This window comes from Dromiciops gliroides, chromosome 2, assembly GCF_019393635.1.
Source record: "Dromiciops gliroides isolate mDroGli1 chromosome 2, mDroGli1.pri, whole genome shotgun sequence".
Classification (NCBI taxonomy): domain Eukaryota; kingdom Metazoa; phylum Chordata; class Mammalia; order Microbiotheria; family Microbiotheriidae; genus Dromiciops; species Dromiciops gliroides.
In genome coordinates this window covers 124,867,464-124,877,235 of record NC_057862.1, presented here as the reverse complement: position 1 = coordinate 124,877,235, position 9,772 = coordinate 124,867,464, and the positions used below count along the sequence as shown (strand labels likewise).

General features: G+C 38.3%; 1 pseudogene; it reads left to right on the top strand.

Annotated features, from left to right (window-relative positions):
* Nucleotides 1–2,729: 2,729 nt before the first annotated feature.
* LOC122743076 lies at nucleotides 2,730–7,475 on the top strand (annotated as a pseudogene).
* The last annotated feature ends 2,297 nt before the right edge of the window (nucleotides 7,476–9,772 follow it).

Below are 9,772 nucleotides of genomic sequence, written 5' to 3'. Positions count from 1 at the left end.
GTGCTAGACCAATTATAGACTTATCCTCTCCAAACTAAATATTCGAATTCAACAAAAGTAGCAGCCCAAAATTAAGACAACTGCCAGAAGACTGAATGTCAACAGATTAGAGTGCTTCTCCAAGCAGAACAGTTTTTGCTAACTTAAAGGGAAAGCTGAGCCAATATATGGTTGTAAACAGTGGCATAGAAAAGGAGTGGCCATATTTCAGAGATTTGGTGTACAGCACTGAATTTACTCAGTTGAGCCAGAGTACTTGCAAATATTGACTAGCTTTATGAAAATGATGGGGAAATTCAGAAGGTGCTAAATTAAAAAATGAGAACTCCAAAGGATTTTAAGGAGAAGGATATGTCATCCATCTATAAGAAGGTAGAGTTTAACTCCATCAAAATAGAGAGAAACTTAGATAGAGGCAGGATTTTTGACTCAGTATGAAAGCAGATGAAATTCAGTTTTATGCTGATAGTAACAATCCAAAATGCTTTCATGATGCCCTGAGGGTGATTTATGAGCCAAAGACAGTGCACCTCAATTCAGGGCTGATGAAGGCACATTTGATAAGTGATAAGGACATGATCCTGGATATATGGGCTAAATATTTCTATAGTGTTCTCAACAAACTTTAGTAAACCAGTGCTGAAACCACTGAGAGTATACCTCAGGTTAATGCCAATTGTTCGCTAACCAAGCTTCTTATTGAAAAAGAGGTTTTGAATGCCATGCTCTAATTTAGCAAAGTGCGTGTTACTGATTCTTTTCTTGCTGAAATTTATAAGGCAAGAGTTCTACTGTTCATACAAAAACTGAATGAAATCTTTAGGATGCCCCCACTGATGATCACTATAAAGCAAAATGATAAAGAAAAAGGAGGGGGAAGCTAGGTGACACACTGGATAGAGCACCGGCCCTGGATTCAGGAGCACCTGAGTTCAAATCTGGCCTCAGACACTTGACACTAGCTGTGTTACTCTGGGCAAGTCACTTAACCCTCATTGCCCCACACACAAAAAAGGAACTAGGCTGTCTTGTGACAATCATAGGGGATGTTTCTCTCTTAGTCATTGTCAACAAGATTCTTTCCAGAGTCCTCCTTAATAGGTTGATCCTTCACCTGGAAGATAGCCATCTACCAGAAAGCCAATGTGACTTCAGAAAGGGTCAAGGAACAGTAGATGTGGTGTTACTGCCTAACAACTTGAGGAGAAATATTAGCAGCAGAACAGAGGTCTGTACACAAAGTTTGTTGATCTGAACAAGAGGTTTGATAGTGTCATACATAAGAGCTTGTGGGAGATCATGGCAAAATCTATTTGCCTAGGGGAGTTCATTAGTATTGTATGCCAATGCTATGATGGTATGCTTGCATGGATTCTGGATAATGGATGACATTCTTGCACTTTCCCAGTCATCAATGGAGTGAAGTAGGCCTATGAGTTTTCTCCCATGCCTTTTAGCATTATGTTTTTGGAAATGTTGTCATTTGCTTTCAACAAGGACAAAAATGGCATACAGCTTAGTTACTGCAGTGATGGTAAATTATTTAATTGGAAAAGGATATAAGCCAAGACTAACATGGTGGGAGAATTGGTGAGTGACTTTTTGTTCATAGATGATAGTGCACTCACAGCAGCTTCTGAGACTGAGCTGCAACAGAGTATTGATGGATTTTCTAACTCTTATGCAAATTTTGCCCTGAAAAGTAACATTAAGAAAACAGAGGTTCTCCTTTAACCAGCACCCATACCATCCAGTGGTGGAATCATCAGTTATAGAAAATGGAGAAACACTGAAAGTGTCTTTGAATTGCTTCTTCTGACCTCTGCATGTGAGTGCTTGCCTTGTGAGAGTTCTCCATAAAAAATTACGTAGGCACATGTTAACTTGGTATTTGAAAAACATGGTCAGCCCATTGCAGTCTCTTAAGTAGAGTAAGAATGCTTGGCAGTTCAGCTCAAGAAAGGACATTAATAGAGGGGCAGCTAGGCAGCACAGTGGATAGAGCCCTGGCCCTGGATTCAGGAGGACCTGAGTTCAAATCTGGTCTCAGACACTTGATACTTACTAGCTGTGTGACCCTGGACAAGTCACTTAACACTCTTTGCCTTGCAAAAAAAAAAAGGATCTTACTATCCAGTATCTTAACTTGTTGGGTGATATACAGAATCTTCCTAAGACAATTCAAATGTAAGTGATTCAATTTATTGGCATGGTGTTGTTATACTGTCCAGGTTTCAGAGGAATACAATAATGAGATCATCAAAATGGTTCTGTAGAACTTTAATATGGTAAGCAGTGTGGAAATACACCTTCATGGAGTCAAAAGACTGACATTGGTCCCAAATCAAGCACAGAAACTGCTTTGGCAGCCGTACCAGGTCACATCTTCCCCCTCTTCCCAACCCAGGGGCAGATGTACCCCTCAGGCCACCTTCTCCACAACTACTTATGCAGGATGTTTCTTTGGAAGAAAAAGAGTGTTTTTTTGTTTTGTTTTGTTTTGTTTTTGTGTGTGTGTTTTCTAATGCTTTTAGAGAAAATAAATAAGACTTCAGTCTGACATGATGACAGAAATGTTGGTCTTATTTTTACAAATGAAGAACTCAAAAGATTTTTAGCTCAGAATGTGAATCCAACAAAAAGTAACATTTCACTTGTTGAATTTCCAGTTTCCAGCACCAATTCAACAACATAGATTTTACCAAAAAACTTACGAACAGTAAATGTGAATGTTAGTGCCCAGATATTAAAGAAGCAAAACAGGAAATAAAAATAGAAAAGTCTTGAGACATTTTATATTCGAAGTATCTGCAAAAGTTCAACACAAAGGACCATCTTTGTATAAGGAAGTGGCTGATAAGTTGGTATCAGAGTTTACTGATTCACATTATAACTTGGCAATGGATTGAGCTTATGACCAGAAGAATATTAGAAAAAAAGTTTATGCTGCTCTCAATGTGCTAATGGCAATGAACAAAAGTTCAAAGGAAAAAATAAGTAAATAAAATAGATTGGGCATCCTACAAATTCAGCACGGAAATTTCAAAACCTAGAGATACAGAAGCAAGGGAGAATAGAGTAGATAAAGCAGAAGAAGGCTCAACTGCAGGAACTACTCCTGCAGTTTTTTGTTTTGTTTTGTTGTGTTTTGTGAGGCAATTGGTCTTAAGTGACTTGCCCAGGGTCACACAGCTAGTACATGTTAAGTGTTTGAGGCCAGATTTGAACTCAGGTCCTCCTGACTCCAGGGCCAGTGCTCTATCCACTTCACCATCTAGCTGCACCCCCCCCCCCCCGCAGCTTTTTAAAAATCTGGTACAAAAGGGCAGCTAGATGGTGCAGTGGATAAAGCACCATCCTTGGATTCAGGAGGACCTGAGTTCAAATCTGGATTCAGACACTTGACACTTACTAGCTGTGTGACCCTGGGCAAGTCACTTAACCCTCTTTGCCCTGAAAAAAAAAATCTGCTACAAAGGAATCCACAGATTGAACAGCAGAACCCAGAACCACCATTTCTTAAGTCCATAATAAAACTGCCATTTACAATTGTCAAGACAAGCAAAATAACTGTCAAAGACTTCAACATCTCAAATGATAAGTTCAATTGTATTTTTAATTTTGACAACCCTTCAAGATCCATGATGATGAAGAGGTATTGAAGGAAAAGGAAATATATTTTGACATGTAAACAGGCAAATGCTCATGCAAAGACATGAGGGTTGCTAAGTCATTGGTACTGTGTTTTTTAAAAATTAATTATCTAAAAGTGTTTTATGAATTAATTGCCATTACAGCAGTTTTGAGAGTAATAATATTATTTTTTATTAATTTTATAGACCAGTGAAGGATTGACCTCATGCTAGAGAAAGTAGGGAGAGAGCTGTAGCATGGCAGTTGACTTGAACAAGAGAAAAGCCCCAGAAGACACATCTTGTCTCTCAGAGAGGCAGCATGTGGTCTCCTTTAATTTTCAGGATTTCTAATTTAGTATTTAATTGGGGATTTTTAATTTGTTCTTTTTCTGGCTTTTTAAGTTGCATGCCCAATTCATTGATTTCCTTTATCTCTTTTTTATTGATGTAAGCAGTTAGAGATATAAAATCTCCCATAAGCACTGCTTTGGCTGCAACCCAAAGGTTTTGGTATGTTGTCTCATTATTGTCATTCTCATGGATGAAGTTATTGTTTTTATGATTTGTTGTTTGATCCACTCATTCTTTAGAATGAAATTATTTAGTTTCGAATTAATTTTCATTCTACCTTTCCATGGCTCTTTTGCTGGGTAGTGCATCCTTGGTCGCACTCCAAGCTCCTTTGCCTTCCAGAATATCATATTCTAAGCCTTGTGATCCTTTAATGTTGAAACAGTCAGGTCCTGTGCAATCCTGACTCAATGACATTTAAATTGCTTCTTTTGGGGGGCTTGGATTATTTTCTCCTTCATCTGATAATTTTGGAGTTTGGCTACAATATTTGTTGGAGTTTTCCTTTTGGGGTCTCTTTCAGGAGGTGATCAGTGGATTCTTTCAATGACAATTTTATCTTCTGGTTCTATAATATCAGGGCAGTTCGACTTGATAATTTCCTGGTATATTGTGTCTAGACTCTTTTTCTGATCATGGCTTTCAGGCAGTCCAGTAATTCTGAAATCATCTCTCCTGAATCTATTTTCCAGGTTAGTTGTCTTTGCAATGAGGTATTTCACATCTTCTATTTTTTCATTTTTTTGATTCTGTTTGACTGGGGTGTCATAGGGTCATTAGCTTCCATCTGCCCAATTCAAATTTTTAAGGCATTGTTTTCTTCACTAATCTTTTGCATCTCCTTTTCAATTTGGCCAAATGAATTTTTTTTTAGGAATGTGCTTCCTTTTTCAAGCTGCTGATTCTTTTTTTCATAATTTTCTTGTGCTGCTTTCATTTCTCTCCCCATTTTTTCTTCTACCTCTCCCAATTGATTTTTTTTTTTTAGGCAATGGGGGTTAAGTGACTTGCCCAGGGTCACACAGCTAGTAAGTGTCAAGTGTCTGAGGCTGGATTTGAACTCAGGTACTCCTGAATCCAGGGCCGGTGCTTTAACCACTGCGCCATCTAGCTGCCCCCCCAATTGATTTTTAAAATCCTTTTTGAGCTCTTCCAAGAAGACATTTTGGTTTTGATACCAATTCATTTTCTATCTTGAGGCTTCACATGTAGGCAATTTGAAGGTATTGTCCTCATCCAAATTTGTATTTTGCTCTTCCCTATCAAACAGAAGCTCTCAATGGTAAGAGCCTTCTTCTGTTTCTCACTCATATTGCAGTTTATTTTTTTTTTAAAGTTGAGGTCTATTTCTGTGGCACAAGGTCCATTGTTTCAAGTTTCTTGTGCTGGGTATAGGGGCTGTGTCGGTGGCTTTCTACTCTGAGGTCTTTCTGGCTTGTGGATTTCTCACCACCCTGGGCTTGTTCCCTGTGCTTGCTCCAGGCACTGGAATGGCCAAGCCTGGTTGTGCTTATCCTGTCAGGGGTCCTCCAGTTGGCAGCCTGCCCTCTCTGCTGGTGCTGGTATATGTCACAACTGGCCTGTTGTGTCACCAGCTTGCTGACCCAGGATCAAGAGGCCTCAGTTGCTCTGCTGTGGCCAAGATCTTCCTGTTGACTTGCCCAGACCTCCTCTGTGCTACGTTGCAATCTGAACTGGGCTGCACTCCCCATTTGCCCATGTGACACCAACCTTTCCTGAAGTCTTCTAAATTATCTCAAGTTAGAAGATTCTGTCTCTCTATCTGTTTTGTAGGTTCTGTAGTTTCAGAATCTGTTTAGTGGCTTTTTAAAAATATTGTTTTTGAGGGAAACATGAGAGAGCTCAGGCAACTTCCTGGCTTCTCTCTGCCATCTTGGCTCTGCCTCCCAGCATGTGGTCTCAAGGATAGTTCAGAAGACCTACAAAACCTATGCTGTCCTAATATGGAGAGCCAAGGGTAGAAAGTACAACCAGAGAGAGAAAGCTAGGCAACAGCCAAGAGAGAGAGAGAGCATGTATGGCCTCATCCAATTTTTATTCTCTTTTGATAGAGGCAGGTCATTATACTTTGATGAAAACTAATTGATTATCGCCATTCAATTCCATTGGCTGACATTACTTTAGGGTGGTCTAAATTTAAATGAACTCTACAGATGACATCAGGGAGAAGACCGTCACTCACATTGCCAAAGGCAAAGTCCATTATCTAGTTGTATTCCTTCACTGAGGTAGATAGAAGAATCTATCTCCATTTCTTTTGTTCCCTTCCATTTTTCCCAGGCAGGATCTGAATTTTCTGGAGTAAGGGAAAGAAAGGACTGAGGAACTGACCTCTGGGTCCCCCCAAGAAATCCATTATTAATAATTACTTTTCACAGCCCCCCCCCATCTGATTCATCAAGAAACTCCCATTTCCTCAATGAATCAAATTAATATTACAAATATTTTACAAAAGGTTCTTAACTATGGTGATTATGATGGTTAGCAATGTGAAATTAAGGGGGCGGCTAGGTGGTACAGTGGATAGAGCACCTGCCCTGGGGTCAGGAGTACCTGAGTTCAAATCTGGCCTCAGACACTTACCACTTACGAGCTGTGTGACACTGGGCAAGTCACTTAACCGCCAATCGCCTCACTAAAAAAAACAAAAACAAACAAACAAAAAAACAATGTGAAAGTAAAAAAGGGAAAAAAGTAGTGATACATTGACAAAACTAAAGGGGGCAGTCCCCTTTAGGAGACAGGTCTTAAAAAATAGTGTATGCAAAAGAGAAAAGGGAACCAAAAAGGACAAAGTCCATTTAAGTCTCTGGAAGTCTCATCTCCTAGAGTTGTTTCTTGGGCCATCATCTTGATGCAGCTCTGTATTCCTGTGTGATCTCAGATGTGATCGAAGAGCAGTCCTTTCTCTAGATCCTCCTCCTCAGCTGAGAATCTCCTACAGAATTTATTTTAATACAACTTTAAATTCCTTTGCCAACAACCAAATCAAATATGGAAAGTTAGCTCAAAAACATATGTCTAATGAAATTAATAACCTTGTAAACTGATGATTTTAAAATTATAGGTTGTCCGGTTGTTACACATAAAACTCAGATACAAAGAAAAAATTAGAACCCAACTTTTCTTATACTCAGCATTATTTTAGTACTAAAGACATTAGGTTATGTCACCAATATGTCTACAGGACCTTCATGGTTGAATAAGCATACACTTGTGAATTCAACCCAATTAGTTCCAAATTTCGATATCACCAACTAGGGATACCACTTTATCGCAATGAAGTATAACCAAAGGTTTTGTTTGGATGCTGAAGTGGCTTAGCAACTGTATGTTTCTTTACCTCCAAGCATTCAGCAGTCCAACATTGCAACATCCCACTATTTAGAGTTCTTTGGTAAGACCCCCATCTCTTTCAATGATTAGTTTAAAGATGAAGATGTTGAGGATCCCTCACCCACAGAATAAAAACAGAAGAAAAGCTAATTTTTTTAAAAAATCATTTAGTAAGCACTTGATAAACCCTTGATTAAATGATATCAGTCAAGAGGCAATTGTAATCATCAATATGAAGCTGATAATATCCAGAAAGAGCATGTGACTGTGTTAATTGAACAAAGGAAATAAAAACTATTGTAGATGTAGAGAAGAGATTAGGCAAATGATTAGATATGATTGGTGGGTGAGAGTGAGAAGTCAAGGGCTGAATACAAGTGATTGTAGCAATGTCAAGTATGCTTGACAGATATAGGGAATTAATGATTTCTGAGGTCCTTTCTAATCCTGTCACCTTAGAGCCATGGAAGCTCAGTTACCAAATCAGCCATAGAATATACAAGTATGAAATCAAAACTGTTATCTTCAGTCTCTGAGCATTATTTGGATATTTCCATAGGCACTACATTTATGCCTTATGTACTTGGTCCTTAGAAAGTAAACTCCTGGAGACCCTGTATAGGTTAATGTGTGTGTGTGTGTGTGTGTGTGTGTGTGTGTGTGTGTATAATCAATTTTTATTTATTACAAATAAAATTTTATTTATTATTTATTTGCAGAGATATTATCCATTCCTCCCAATCCCTTTTTCAGTCTTCTGAAGTCGTGATTGATCACTTCATGGATCACCACATTGAAGTATTTAAAAGTTGTTTTTCTGGGTATTATCAGGGCCATTATAGAAACTGTTATCCTGGTTCTACTGATTTCACTTTGTAATTTTTTTATTAATTTTTTTCTTCAGCTTATTTTTTTAAATTCATACTTCCATTTGCCTTTTACAATTAGAAAATAAATGAATATGCAATATCAAATGCTACTTGATTTGATTATTTGATTTCTGCTCATGACTAAAAGGGCATAAGCAAATGATGAGACCTGAGTGGCAGAACCAATATGGCAATTGGTGCTGCCTAAACCAAGAAGTGTGTTCATACGAATGCTTTAAAATCACCCATGAGTGGTCCTTCTCTCTGGAAGGTTCACAGACTCAAAGCCCCTAAACTTGACAGAACTATGAAGAATATAAGATCAAAGAAAATGAGTCTAGCCTCAGTAAACCATGGAAAGAAATTAGGTAGAAAGAGAAAGTTTTACCCTGAGTCACTGCTGCCTCATCATGTTGTCAGAAGAGTTAAAGGTTTTGAAGCCCCTAACTATGGTACACTGGAAAGAGTATTTCCTTTAGATTTGGACTCAGAAAGACATTGGTTAGAATCTCAGTCTTTCTACTCACTACCTGAAGAACTTTTGATCATTTGTTTAACTTCCCTGAATCTCAATTTACACTTCTATAAAATGATAGGGTTGGACTAGATTAAGGTGTCTTAAAGTAGGGTGCACAGACCTTTAATGGATCCAAAGATAATTTTCAAAATCTTTGAACTTGGATAGGAAAGAAAAAAATAAATGTTTATTTTTACTAATAGCTAATTGAAATTTATCATTTCCTTCAATTATAAATGTACGCAAGAAAATATTTTACAGATAAGGAAACTGAGATTCAGGAAGTTTAATTGACTTAGCAACAACAAAAAAAAGTAATAAATGGCAGAGCCATGATTTCAACCTAGGTCTTGTTCTACACCCAGCACTGCTCTCATTATGGGTGCTTGCAAACTATCTAGTGTTCTGAGGCCTCTCTAAATACGCTGCTATAGAAGCATTCATCAATGACCCTTCTCATTCCCTTGTTAAGGGCTAAAATTCTAGCTAAACTGTCTAAAATATCTAATGAGTGGTCGCCAACAAATTATAAGCTTTAGCAAGAGTTAGACTTTTAAGCATTTATTAAGGAGAATAAGAATTTGGTAAAGAGAGAGAAAAAGGCCTAGATTTCTATCTATTAAAGGGAGAGCACATTTCTAGCTCCCTTCTCCACCAGAGTCCAGAGGAAAAGAGCGCGAGACTGAGCGCCAGTCTCTTCCTTCCTCCTCCCACTAGTCCGCGTCACTTCCTGAATCCTGAAGAAAAGAGTCCTGGTCTTGCCCTCAAAGACCTTCCCTTCATGGGCAGAACTCTTCTACAGTAAGTATCCAGCAGGTGGCATTATTCCAATCGTTACAGTCCCCCCTGTTGTTCCTCAAGAAACAAAATGTTTCCTTGACGGAACAGTAAAAAGAATATAATAACTATTGCTAACTAATAATATGTGAACAACAATATAGAAAAGGAAGAGAGGAAAGTTTTGTTCAGAGGGGCGATTTTTTTTTTTTTTGTCCTCATGAACCGACGCTTTGACATTAGTCTTGCAAAGGGAGGGCCTCTGC